Source organism: Aegilops tauschii, chromosome 7 (genome assembly GCF_002575655.3).
Source record: "Aegilops tauschii subsp. strangulata cultivar AL8/78 chromosome 7, Aet v6.0, whole genome shotgun sequence".
In the NCBI taxonomy this organism is placed as follows: Eukaryota; Viridiplantae; Streptophyta; class Magnoliopsida; order Poales; family Poaceae; genus Aegilops; species Aegilops tauschii.
Genome location: NC_053041.3, coordinates 182389073 through 182403954, shown reverse-complemented (window position 1 = coordinate 182403954; position 14882 = coordinate 182389073).

Here is a 14882-nt window from a genome sequence, read left to right as displayed (position 1 = left end):
GCTGGCCCACTAATTTTGACCAAGTCAAACAGGTCGGCCTTTGTAAGCTAAATGGGCCAGTGTTGGGCCATCGCACGTGTCGACATATCATAGGCGCCTATCTGACCCAATGACGAGCTGACACATGTTTCCTTCGGCCAATGAGAATTTTACACGTGGAAAATCCCCATTGGTCCGGGCTATTAATGGGTTATCGGATCAAAAACCGGACCCGATAGCTTAACGGCGACCCGTTACGGTGGATGCCATGTGTCGGTCACCTTGACGAAAGCACTTCTATGACGCGCGATTTATCGTCATGGAAGTGGACACTTCCGTGATGATAATTCTGGTAATGTCATGGAACACTTCTACGACAGCACAGGTATGACTATCTTGATTTTGTCATAAAATCGTCATGGATGTATATGCATGACAGAAAACGTGACCTACTGTGACAAAAACGTATCATCATGGAAGTGTATTTTTTTGTAGTGATTTCCAATGGAGTACGATTACGACGTTCGGACACACCATTACACTGTGGTGTTCCAGGAGGCATGAGTTGTGAAACAATTTCCACACCTGTTTTAAATGTATACCAAACTTGTAGCTCAGATATTCACCTCCACGATCATATCATAGACATTTTATCTTCTTGTCACGATGATCTTCAACTTCACTCTGAAATTGATTGAACTTTTCAAATGTTTCATACTTGTGTTTTATTAAGTAAATATACCCATATCTACTCAAATCATTAGTGGAGGTAAGAAAATAACGATATCCACTGCGTGCTTCAATGCTCATTGGACCGCATACATTAGTATGTATCATTTCCAATAAGTCACTTGCCTGCTCCATCGTATCAAAAAACAGGGTCTTAGTCATCTTGCCCATGAGGCATGGTTCGCATGTCTCAAGCGATTAAAAATCGAGTGAGTCCGAAGATCCATCAGCTTGGAGCTTCTTCATGCGCTTTACGCCAATATGACCTAAGCAGCAGTGCCACAAGTATGTGGTACTATCATTAGTAACTTTGCATCTTTTGGCATCAATATTATGAATATGTGTATCACTACGATCGAGATTCAATAAACCATTATCATTGGGTGCGTGACCATAGAAGGTATTATTCATGTAAACAGAATAACCATTATTCTCTGACTTAAATGAATAACCGTATGGCAATAAACATGATCTAATCAAGTTCATGCTCAACGCAGACACCAAATAACATTTATCTAGGCTCAACACTAATCCCGAAGGTAGAGGGAGCGTGCGATGGTGATCACATCAACCTTGCAAACACTTCCAACACACATTGTCACCTCGCCCTTAGCTAGTCTCTGTTTATTCCGCAGCTTTTGTTCCGAGTTACCAGTATTAGCAACTGAACCGGTATCTAATACCCAAGTGCTACTAGAGTACTAGTAAGGTACACATCAATAACACGTATATCAAATATACTTTTGTTGAAGTTGCCAGCCTTCTCATCTACCAAGTATTTGGGGTAGTTCTGCTACCAGTGACCGTTTCCCTTACAATAGAAGCACTTAGTCTCGGGTTTAGGTTCAACCTTGGGTTTCTTCACTGGAACGGAAACTAGCTTGCCATTCATGAAGTTTCCCTTCTTGCCCTTCTTGAAACCAGTGGTCTTGTTAACCATCAACACTTGATGCTCCTTCTTAATTTCTACCTTCGTGGCCTTAAGCACCGCGAACAGCTCCGGGATCATCTCCATCCCTTACATGTTATAGTTCCTCACAAAGCTCTACTAGCTTGGCTATAGTGACTGGAGAACTCTGCCAATCACTATCTTATCTGGAAGGTTAACTCCCACTTGATTCAAGTGATTGTAGCACCCAGACATGCTGAGCACCTATTCACTGGCAGAGCTATTCTCCTCCATCTTGTAGGCAAAGAACTTGTCAGAGGTCTCATACCTCTCAACACGGGCATGAGCCTGAAACACCAATTTCAGCTCTTGGAACACCTCATATGTTCCATGGCATTCAAAACGTCTTTGGAGCCCCGATTCTAAGCCGTAAAGCATGGCGCACTAAAATATCAAGTAGTCATCAGAACGTGTCTGCCAGATGTTCATAACACCCATAGACTATGCTTGAGGGGGTGGCGCACCGAGCGGTGCATCAAGGACATATGCCTCCTGTGCAACAATGAGGACAATCCTCAGTTCATGGACCTAGTCCGCATAATTGCTACCATTATCTTTCAACTTAGTTTTCTCTAGGAACGTATCAAAAACAGGGGTGCTACTGCATGCGCCATTGATCTACAACATAATTTGCAAAGATAACTTAGACTATTGTTCAAGATAATGAGTTCAATTAATCATATTACTTAAGAACTCCCACTCAAATCAACATCCCTCTGGTTGTCCGAGTGTAACATGATCTAAATTCACCAACCCAAGTCCTATCATCACGTGAGATGAGGTGGTTTCAATGGTGAACATCTCCATGTTGATCATATCTACTGTATGACTCATGTACGACCTTTCGGTCTCTTGTGTTCCGAGGCCATGTCTGTACATGCTAGGCTCGTCAAGTTTAACCCAAGTGTTCCACATGTGCAACACTGGCATGCGCCCGTTGTATGTGAACGTAGAGTCTATCACACCCGATCATCACGTGGTGCTTTGAAACGATGAACTTTCGCAACGGTGCACACTTGGGGAGAACACAATTTTATCTTGAAATTTTAGTGAGAAATCACCTTATAATGCTACCGACGTCCTAAGCAAAATAAGATGCATAGAAGGATTAACATCACATGCAAATCATAAGTGACATGATATGGCCATCATCTTGTGCTTTTGATCTCCATCTCCAAAGCACCGGCATGATCTACATCGTCATCGGCATGACACCATGATCTCCATCATCGTGTCGCCATCGGGGTTGTCACGTCAACCCTGCTTGTACTACTATTGCTACCGTTTAGCATAAAGTAAAGCATTACATAGCGCTTAATGATTGACACGCAGGTCATACAATAATTAAAGACAACCCTATGGCTCCTGCCAGTTGTTGCTGTATGCATCGACATGCAAGTCGGTCTAAACTATTACAAACATGATCATCTCATACACCAAATATATTTCATCATGTCTTTGGCCATATCATATCACAACATACCCTACAAAAACAAGTTAAACGTCCTCTAATTTGTTGTTGCATGTTTTACGTGGCTACTATGGGTATCTAGCAAGAACGATTCTTACCTACGTAAAACCACAATGGTGATATGCAAGTTGCTATTTAACCTTCTACAAGGACCGCCTTCATTGAATTCGATTCAACTAAGGTGGGAGAGACAGACACCCACCAGCCATCTTATGCAACAAAGTCACATGTCAGTCGATGGAACCGGTCTCATGTACCTGGACATGTAAAGTTGGTCCGGGCCGCTTCATCCCACAATACCGTTGAATTAAGAAAAGACCAAGGAAGGAAGAAATCTGAATATCAACACACACAAACTCCTTTGTGCTCTACTCGTGATGTCATCTACGCAAAGACCCAGCTCTGATACCACTGTTGGGGAACGTTGCATGGGAAACAAGATTTTTCCTACGCTCACCAAGATCAATCTAGGAGATGAAGATCTACAAGAGGAGAGATTGCGTCTACATACCCTTGTAGATCGCTAAGTGAAAGCATTAAGAAACGCGGTTGATGTAGTCGAACGTCTTCGCGATCCAATCACGTTCCGTCCCGCGAACTCCCGATCCAAGTGCCGAACGGACGGAACCTCCACACATACGGCTTGATGACGCCTTCACCTCCTCGATCCAGCGAGCGATGGTGAAGTAGTAGGTCGAGTCCTCGGGCAGCACGATGGCGTGGTGGCGGTGGTGGTGCTGCAATCTCAGCAGAGCTTCGCTAGGCACTACGGAGAGGAAGAGGGCTACGAGGGAGAGGGATGGCAGCGTCATGGCATAGATGGGGTGCGGCTGTCCTTACTCTACCCCTCTATATATAGGGGGAAGGGGGAGCAGGGGGCGCCCTAGGTTTTCCCTAGGGGGTGGCGGCCACAAGGGGCAACCCTAGATGGGTTTTGGGCGCCTCCCCCTAGGAGCCTTGGCCCCCAAGCCAGGTGGAGGCAGCCCTAGGGGCACCCCACCTCCTCTGTTGCTCATGGGATGGGGTGAGGGGGGCGCACAACCCCTTAGTGGGCTGGTCTTCTCCCTCCCCTTGGCCCATGAGCCCCCCCCCAACACTTGCCGGGGGCCCCGAAACTCCTTTCAGTTCTCCTGGTCATAACCCGGTACCCCCGGAACACTTTCGGACTCCGATTCCCTTCGTCCTATATATCGATCTTCACCTTCGGACAATTCCAAAGTTCCTCGACATGTCCAGGATCTCATCCGGGACTCCGAACAACCGTCGATTACCACCAAAACAACTCAACTATACTTATATTGTCACCAAACGTTAAGTGTGTAGACCCTGTGGGTTCGAGAGCTATGTAGACATGACCGAGACACCTCTATGGTCAATAACCAATAGCGGGACCTGGATGTCCATATTGGTTCCTACATATTCTACGAAGATCTTTATCGGTCGAACCTCGATGTCAAGGATTCAGCTAATCCCGTATGTAGTTCCCTTTGTCCATCGGTATGTTACTTGCCCGAGATTCGATCATCGCTATCTCCATACCTAGTTCAATATCGTTACCAACAAGTCTCTTTACTCATTCTGTAATACAAGATCTCGTGGCTAACCCATTAGTCACATTGCTTGCAAGCTCATTGTGATGTTGTATTACCGAGTGGACCCTGACATACCTCTCCGTCATACAAAGCGACAAATCCCAGTCTTGATCCATGCCAACTAAACAGACACCCTCGGAGATACCTGTAGAGCACCTTTATAGTCACCCAGTTACATTGCGATGTTTGGTAGACACAAGGTACTCCTCCGGTGTCAGTGAGTTGCATGATCTCATAGTCATAGGAACATATACTTGACATGCAGAAAACGATAGCAATAAACTTGATACGATCATATGCTACGTTTACGGTTGGGTCTTGTCCATCACATCATTCTCCTAATGATGCGATCCCGTTATCAAATGACAACTCATGTCTATGGTTAGTAAACCTTAACCATCTTTGATCAATGAGCTAGTCTAGTAGAGGCTCACTAGGGACACGTTGTTGTCTATGTATCCACACATGTATCTGAGTTTCCGATCAATACAATTCTAGCAAGGATAAAAAACGATTATCATGAACAGGGAAATATGATAATAACCAATTTATTATTGCCTCTAGGTCATATTTCCAACCCATAGGATAGTTCCAAAATAAAACACACAACTCAAACCAATCAAGATCATCAATCAACCCATAGGACAAAAAGAATCTACTCAAACATCATAGGATGGCTACACATCATTGGATAATAATATATAGCATAAAGCACCATGTTCAAGTAGGGGGTACAATGGTTTGTGGCAGAGTGAACCATTGATAATAGACGAGGGAAGGTGATGGAGGTGTTGATGAAGATGGTGGAGTTGTTGGAGTAGATTACCGTCACACGATGGTTCCCTCGGTGCTGTTCCGGTGCCACCAGAAGAGAGGGGAGAGCCCTCCTATTTCTTCTTCTTATTCTTATTCTTCTTCTTCTTCTTCCTTGGCCTCCACCCTAGATGGGAGGAGGGTTTCCTCTCTAGTCATTCGCCGCCATGGCTCCCGAAGGGTAGGGGGCCCTCCAAGATTGGATATCTCTCGCTCTCTGTTTCTCTTCTGTTTCACAACCCTCTTTTCTAGCCCTCGCCGTTTCTTATATTCCCGGAGATTCGTAACTCCGATTGGGCTGAAATTTTGAGGGGATTTTTATCCAAATATTAGCCTCCATGCGGTTGAACGACACACCAAACTGACCTTAGAGGTGGCCACAAACCTGCCCGGCGCCACCAAGGGTGGGGGCGCCATGTGAGCTTGTGGGGCCGGCGGGCCAACCCTTACACTACTGCAGGTTGGTCCAAACGCGACAGTCCAATTAGAGAGCCTTTGATGAAACTGTGTGCGATGCATTAATCACAAACGGTGATGTAACATAACCGTAAAAAAAGATGCAAAACATTTGCGATGGCAGAGACATCAAACACGATTCAGATTAGAGTTGCGTGTGCGATGTGTGGCATACGGTTAATCCAGCAGAACTGTTTGCAATGAGGCAGAACAATAGAAACGGGCAACCAGATGAGGTTGTGTGCGATATACGCTATACAGTTCACTAGGATGAACTGCGTGTGATTAGGCAACACAATAGAAATGGTCGGCCAGATCATGGTTTGTGCTATGGAGGGCATACAGTTCACTCGGATGAACTGTTTGCGATGAGCCAAGACAATAGAAACAGTTCAACTGAACAAGATGTGTGTGATACGCGGCAAACAGGTCCGTAATCAGAAAGGTATGCGAAGACCAATAATAACACAGACGATTTCTGCTAATAAGCCGTGTGATTTGCTCTGTCTACAGAAGAATAACACACACACACACATATACATATATATATATACATATATATATAACTGAAATAAACATCCAATTACATAAGTGACTATACAGATCATTCGCACACACCTCAATACACAATTGCATCCATTCTAAACTAGGAGAGACGATCATCTATTCATCTACTTCTTGTGACGCTCCTGCCACTGCTCTGTGGCTCGATCCATCGTCTGGGGCAGGAAGAAGACACTTCCTCATGTCAACGATCCGCCCTCATATCTTGTGTATGCGTCCTTGGCCGCGTACTTGACGTGTCGTTCATCCAGTCTCTGATGCCAAGAAGTGTGCCAGGCGTTCTTGTCCTTCTTGCTCTCATCGTAGTAGGGGTCGATGATGGCCGAGGCGAGGTCAACCAGGGAGTTATATTTGTTGTTGTCACTGCCCCAGACCTTGTAGTTGTCACGGATGTTGACAAGATTCTGGCAGGTCAAGCCCGAAACCTTGAGCGCTTTTAGATCATTGGTGGTGTCCACCGTAGCGAAACTGTAGTCAGAGCTGTTGGTAAACCTAGAGAAACACTCGCAAGGCCTTGTGGCCATGTGGTAGTAGTACACGAGGACGTCATGTCGCACGCACAACTGGGCGACGACAACCTTCTGATCGTGCCCGGCACAACCGCTGGTGGACTCGAGGTCGAAGCCGACCACTTGGTACTTGTCCTCAGCAAGCACCTGCTCCATCGTTTGGATGGAGGTCTCCACGGAGACCGGCTCGTTCTTGTACACCACCGAGAGGTCCTTCCCCCTCACATGGGTGTCCACTACGTGATGCGTCGTGAACTGCCCCCCGTTGTCGTCGGCGGCCACTGGGAGCGCCATTGGAACCGCTGGATGTGTCCTCTCTGTATGTGTCGTCGTGGGTGTGCTTATTATGTCGTGTGGCACGAGAGATGAAGGTAAATGGCCGCATGAATAAATGGGGGCCGGGCAGCCTGGATTCTCAGCACGCTAGCATGGCAGTTTTTGCAGCAGGTAACTGCATCGTGGCGCCGCGCCCGGTGCAACCGCATGCATAATGGCAGCACGAACGTACATGATCATGCTCCGCCCCCAAACACTGGCAGCGCGCGTGGAGGGACGAGGGCAGAGCGGCCGGAGGGACGCGAGAGCAGAGTGCGCGCGATGGGATGCGAGCAAAGCACGCCGCAGCCGCCTCAACCGCGAGCAACCATACGCATAGAGCAGTTGAACACACAGGGAATGGTCGTCTACAAGCCGGCCGACAGTTGTGATGCTGCATGGAGAGCGGCCGTGTGCTACTTCCTCCGTCTTGGTCTATTAGTCCCCTTTATATTCTGTGACATATTTTGACCTTAAATTTAACTAACAAAATGTTAATGCATGTTATAAAAATTATATAATTGGAAACTATGTTCAAATACGAATCCAGCGATATAATCTTTGGCGACATGCATTCGTATTTTATTAGTTAAATCTTGAGTCAAAATTTGGCACAAAAATACAAAGACGGCTAGTAAAACAGGACGGGGGTAGTAGGTAATTAAATCGCGAACGTTTTCTTTTTATTAACCTATGTGTACATGTCCTTTCGTCCTCCTCTCGCACGTCCTGTCACCCCGCTGTCGCAGACAGCTTCGAGCGCAATCTTGAGCAGCGCACGGGGGGCGTTCTTTTGGCCAAACAGTGGCTCGGAGTGGCGCCAATGAATCATCGATGAGCCCGTTCCTGCGCAACCGCGGAGGTTCCCGCGCAAGCTTCCCGCCCGACTCGGTGAAATCCCCCAAAATCCCAATGCTTACCGGCATGCTATATAAACCCTCACGGCCGGTGAGTCCTGCGTCGCATTTTCCCCTCCCTCCCTGTAGCTTATCTCATCTGCTTCTCCCACAATCGTCAATGACACCGGTCCGTCATCGTCGCTCAACCACTCCCCCGTCATCAGAGGACAGCTCCGGCTCGGAGGCTACACCACGGCGGCGACGCAGTCCCCGGCGTAGTGTAGTACGCGTGGCGCCCTTGCTGCGTGTGCGCGGAACACCCACCACACGCTCCGCTGCCACTGCCCGTCGGCAGCTGTTGCCGGCCGCCGTTGCCGCCACCTCTCCGTCTGCCGCCGTGGCCGCCACACCACCGTCGAAAGCCAGGGCCATCGCCCGCTCCGCTGTCGCGGTCCGATGGCAGGAGGTGGCCGTCGTGGCCGCCACCCCACTGTCAGCCACTGTGGCCATCATCTGCTCCGCCACCCCGGCCCAAAGGCGGGAGGTGGTGGTCATGGCCGCCACCCCATCGTCGGTCGCCGTGGTCGCCAGCCCACCATCGACCGCCGGGGTCATCACTCTCTCCGCCACTGCCGCCCGTAGGCGGGAGGCGGAGGTGGAGGCCCACACATGCAACAGCGACCTTGCGTGCTACATCGAGTTCCTGCGGGAGGAGGAGGAGCGCCTCATCGAGCACGCAAAGAACCTTACCGCCGCCATGGCCGCAGCACACGCCGCCACAGAGGCGAGGAATCAGGAGATCTACGAGGAGTCCTGCCGCTTCGAGAGGGGTCGTCTGGAGCGGCAGAGGGCGTTCGAGGTGAGCGTCGCTGAAGGTGCAAGAGCGGCAGGCACCGTATTGCGTTGAAGGGATGTACAAATCCTGCGTGCCAGATTTTCTCTTGGCTTAGCGCCGAAATCTCGCTTTGCATACCGTATTCAATCTGAACCATTTGCGTTGAAGAGATGCACAAATCTTGCTCGGCACATTTTATCTTGGCTTACTGGGGAAGCTGTCGGTTTGCATACGAGTGTTCTATCTAAAACGTTTGCGATCAACAGCTGCACAAATCTTGCTCGGCACATTTTCCCTTGGCTTCCTGGGGAAGCTGTCGGTTTGCATACGGGTGCTCTATCTAAAACGTTTGTGATGAGTGTTTTATATTTAAAAACCATCGATGTTTTTTTAAAGAAAATCGTTTGATAAGTCTGTACATTCAGAGAAAAAAATGCAAGTTTGTTCAAACCATATCTTTCATTCAGTCACACTGCGAATTTATATTCATATGATCGAGATACAGTATTAAACCCAAAAAAACTAATTCCAGTGGAGGCGGCGTGCCACGCCGGCGTTGTCGTTGTCATCCTCCCGGGCGCCGTTGTTGAAGTCTTCAAGGAAGCACAGAATGTTCTTCACTTGAAAATCAAACATCATGTCGTCGCACGATCGACGGGCGAGGCGCGGGGGGGACGGCAACTCGCGGTGCTGCGAGGTAGCGGTCGACAGCGGCGTCCCATGCCGTTGAGGGGGGTGCGTGCACAGGCACGAGCGCGGCAGGTGCAGGCAAACGCACAGGGACCGGTGCCAAAGTGGGTGCAGGGGCGCGCACGGGCACGAGCACGAGTGCTAGCACTGGCATGTACACGAGCTCGCGCGGGTCCACGCCCGCGGCTTCCATCTCTGCAATAGTGCTCGGCGACCAGCCCATCAATACTACGGGGATGGTCGCTGGCGCGGGCACGGGGATGGGAGCTGGGATGGGCGCAGGGGCAGCAACCGCCGCGGCCAGCTTGTTTAGGGGCATGTCCATGAGGCATCATTCCTCCTTATTTTCTATCTCGTCCGGCTCGGAGTTGACTTCACCAAACTGGAAGACTACTGGCAGATGATCCTTCTGCACCATGGCGTTGGTGGAGGTCTGTAGGAGGGGAATGGGAGGCAAACAGTAAGGCCGTCTGTATTAAACAGCGGCTTGGGCACCATTAATGGAGAGGATGCGAGCAAGGCGAGCAACCATGGAAGTCAAAGGGCTCGCTTCCCAATGATCCTGCATAGCGTACCGCTCGCACGCTTCCCGGTGAGCCTGCGCATTGGAGGACAGTTTGCACGCCTCTCGGTCGGCCTGCATAGCGGACTGCGCTCGCATGCCTCCCGTTTCAGTCAAGCAGCTGTCCGCACGACACCTCCTAGCCATTAAAAGTGTGACGCGTGGCGTCACGTGAATGGTTAACAAAACGCACATGATTTAAATTATACAGACGTTTGAGATGTTAAAGTGACATCTATTTGTTTCAAAATGCCTTTGTTGGCTTTTATTCAAGTGCGCCTTCTCTCAAAATGGACACGAAAAATATCATAGCATGTCGGGTGCCATTCCATGATAGCATGCCAAGTTTCATGAATTTCACATGAGTTTTGGATTTACTAGAATTTAAAAACAAATTATCTCAACGTTTTGCCGGCAATCAACAGTGCCCTGGTGTTTGAAATTCATTCTCATTTCTTGCATGGGACCTAAGCATGCTCCCAAGGACACACATTTGATATGTCAACCCATTTTTCTGCACTAGAGCATGTGCATGTAGTTCAAATTTGAATTATCCACATAAAATGCCTAGAAAACTCAGTTAATGTATAAAAATGTCCAAACGATCCCCGAAATTGCAAATTTTAACATGACACTCCTGTTGCTCTATGTTGCCACTAGGAAAAGTTTTGAAAATAGGAAGAGGCAACGAATATCGTTTCATCCACCAAGGAGGCACATTCCCTACCGGAACCATGAGGTTTGTTGTCAGAAGCTCTGGTATATGAGAAGCTTATACCCAAACCTTCCCCAAATGGGACAAATTTTTTACCACAGCATGTTGAAGCCGTTCCATGATAGCATGCCAAGTTATATGAATTTCAGATGAGTTTTGGATTTACTAGAATTTAAAAACCATATATCACAATATTTGCGGTCGAGCGACGATGGCAAGGTGTTTGGCATTCATTCCCATTTCTTGCATGGGACCTAAGCATGCAACCAAGGACACATATTTGATTTTTCAACCAATTTATATGCGTTGGAGCATGTGTCTGTAGTTCAAATTTGAATTATGCACATAAATGTATAGAAAACTCAGTTAATATATAAAAATGTCAAAACGAACCCCAAAAATTTCAAAATTTAACACAACACTCCTATTGTTTTATGTTGACACTAGAAAAAAATTGAAAACAAGAAGAGGTAACGGATATCGTTTCATCCAGAAAGGTGAAACGTTCCGTATCGTAACCATGAGGCTTGTTGTGAGAAGCTCTGGTTTGTGATAAGCTTATACTCCAACCTGCCCCAAATGGGACAATATTTTTACCACGGCATGTTCCATGATAGCATGTCAAGTTTCATAAATTTCGGACGCGTTTTCGATTTACTAGAATTTAAAAACCATGTATCTCAATGTTAGCGGTCGAGCAACGGTGGCAAGGTGTTTGACATTCATTCTCATTTCTTGCATGGGACCTAAGCATGCAACCAATGACACATATTTGAATTTTCAACCCATTTATATGCACTAGAGCATGTGCATGTAGTTCAAATTTGAATTATGCACATAAATGCATAGAAAACTCAATTAATGTATAAAAGTGTCCAAGCGAACCACGAAAAATCTCAAAAATTGACACAACACTCTTGTTGTTCTATGTTGACACTAAAAAAATTTTGAAAGCAAAAGGAGGCAATGGATATTGTTTCGTCCACAAAGGTGGCACGTTCCCTACTGAAACCATCGGGCTTGTTGTGAGAAGCTCTGATTTGTGAGAAGCTTATAACCAAACCTGCCCCCAAATGGGATAATATTTTTACCACGACATGTTGATGTCGTTCCATGATATCATGTCAAGTTTCATGAATTTCAGACGAGTTTTCGATTTATTAGAATTTTAAAACCATGTATCTCAATGTTAGCGGCCGAGCGACAGTATCAAGGTGTTTGACATTCATTCTCATTTCTTGCATGTGACCTAAGCATGCCAGCAAGGACACACATTTTTTCAACCCATTTTTATGCACTGGGGCATGTGCATGTAGTTCATAATTGAATTATGCACATAAATGCCTAGAAAACTCAGTTAACGTATAAAAATGTCCAAACGAAACCCGAAAAATTCCAAAATTTAACACGACACTCCCGTTGTTCTATGTTGACACCAGAAAAAAAATGAAAGCAAGAAGAGGCAACAAATATCATTTTTTCCACAAAGGTAACACGTTTCCCTACCGGAACCATTAGGCTTATTGTGAGAAGCTCTGGTTTGTGAGAAGCTTATACCATAACCTGCCCCAAATGGACAATATTTTTTACCCGACATGTTGATGCCATTCCATGATAGCATGCCAAGGTTCACGAATTTCAGACGAGTTTTGGATTTACTAGAATTACAAAAGCAAGTACCTCAACGTTTGTCGGAGACCCACGGTGCCTGGTGTTTGAAATTCATCTCATTTCTTGCATGGGACATAAGCATCAACCCATGGACACATATATAATTTTACAACCTATTTTGGTGCACTGGAGTATGTGCATGTAGTTTAATTTTTAATTGTGCACCTGAAATGCCTAGAAAACCAAGTTAATGTATAAAAATGTCCAAACGAACCCTGAATAATTCCAATTTTTTTGACGACACACCTATAGTTGCATGTTCACTGCAGACAAAAGTTATAGCAATTCAAACACCCTCCTTTGCCGTTGTGACCCCGTTATGTAATTCAAATCAAGATGAAAAATCAAGTAGATCGCACACTGTTTATTATCACCAACCGTGTGAGATGCAGTACAAAATTTCTTGGAGCATTGTCGGAGTATAGTACGCATATGGCTAGCGCGAGAAGGTGTGTTGGCTACAGTCCACAGCCGTCGTGTCAAGCACACTAGCCCGCTCCCCAAATATCATTTCACTGTTCAATCATCGCCGATGAAAGATGGGGATGTGGACCCACGTCGTGAGGGTAACTTCGGCGGCCCACTCCGGCGGGAGTGCGGCCGCAGCCGCCATGGGCGTGCTAACAAGCTGCGTGAGCGCGGCCGCAATCTGCGACCGGTCAGTCAAGGCAGCCCAAACGGCCGCTGTTGCTTCTCAGGTGGCGCCAGCTACATCTGCCTCGGGGATAGCAACTGGCGAGAGCGGCACAGCAGCTGTCCGTTCCGCAGCGGTGGCCTTAGCCCTGATGGAGGCCGCCCACGCCCAGCTCGTGGTGGTCACCGCACAAATCGAACGAAACTTCTCCAACAACAGTCGCCAACCCACGGCCGAAGAGTTGGCAATCACCGATCGCCGAGAGCGTTCGAGCAGCCGTCCGTTCCTTCGCGGCATACCTTGCCACGACGGAGCTCGTCCAAGCCCAGATTGCGGCCGCCCATGCCCAGCTCATGGCTGCCTTTTCCAAAGAGATGGTAGACGCGGATGGCGAGATGCTTGCCGAGTATGGTGCGATTGATGCCATGGAGACCCTTCCCCAGGAGATCGTCGAGCGCGAGCTGGACATGGAGGTGGCGGTGGGGATCGACGAGCGCCAGCCGGAGTAGTACTCTTTATTTAATTTAGAGCGTCAGTCTTTAATTTGTTAGGTTAATGTTTAGGTCAGCTAGCTCTGTTTAATTGCTGAACTTGCTTGATTAAGAAGTGCGGGTGTGCTGTAGGCTCCTTTGTGTACCCAAATTATGCAATAACGTGGATGACCATTGTAACCAGGGATATTCAGACCAAAATTTGCACATTCAAACTCATCACGCACGGGGTAAGCTATATGAATCGTTTGTGATGTTCACATATCGTACACAGTGCTGAATAAGGGACCGTGTCTGATGACACTTTGCGCGCCAGTTTTTTTTGCTGCATCGATCCAAATTTTTCGGCTTCGACGAAAATATCTACCTCCCCGCCCCCTCCCCCTTACCAAAAGCCACATTCCCCCCGTTTCTGCCTTTCTTTCCAAGTTGAAACTTTCACTCCTTGCTTGCAGCACCGCCTCCTCACCGGTGACCCTCCTTCAAGCTGCTCGGCCTAGTCGATCAAGGCAGGTAATCCACACCCAACCCCCATCCTCCTCCTACTTACACATCCCATATGCCCCAACCGCCGGCGCGACACTTTCCGCCCAAATCACCGACCCCTCCCCCAAATAAGCGCCGCCCTAAGCCATGGTGCACGCAGTATAGCCAGGACCTCAATGAGCATTTGGCAGCGGAGAAGCAAATCGCGGTCGCACGCGTGGATGAGGTCGGGATGGCTGCCATTCGTGCCGACCCCCAGATCTTGGAGGAGCACCTCACCGTCGACGCCACTGTAGACGCCTCGTGCGCCGATGCCGCGACGCAGTTGGCTGCTTTAAACGACGGTTCGTGGGTTTTCTCGAGGCCACCGTCGATGCCTTCGACGAAGATTACAAGGTGTTTTCTCAGCGTGCCCGTGCTTACCACAACTCGAGAGCCAGCAGGTTGGTGCCCGGAGCGGCTCAGGCAACTCACCACTACGACAAGGGCACCCATGATATGGAGGCCTCACCCTCTTCCATGTCCAAGGAGCTAATCATCATCGATATCTCCTACGATGAGGAGTAGCTTGTCTTATTAGCT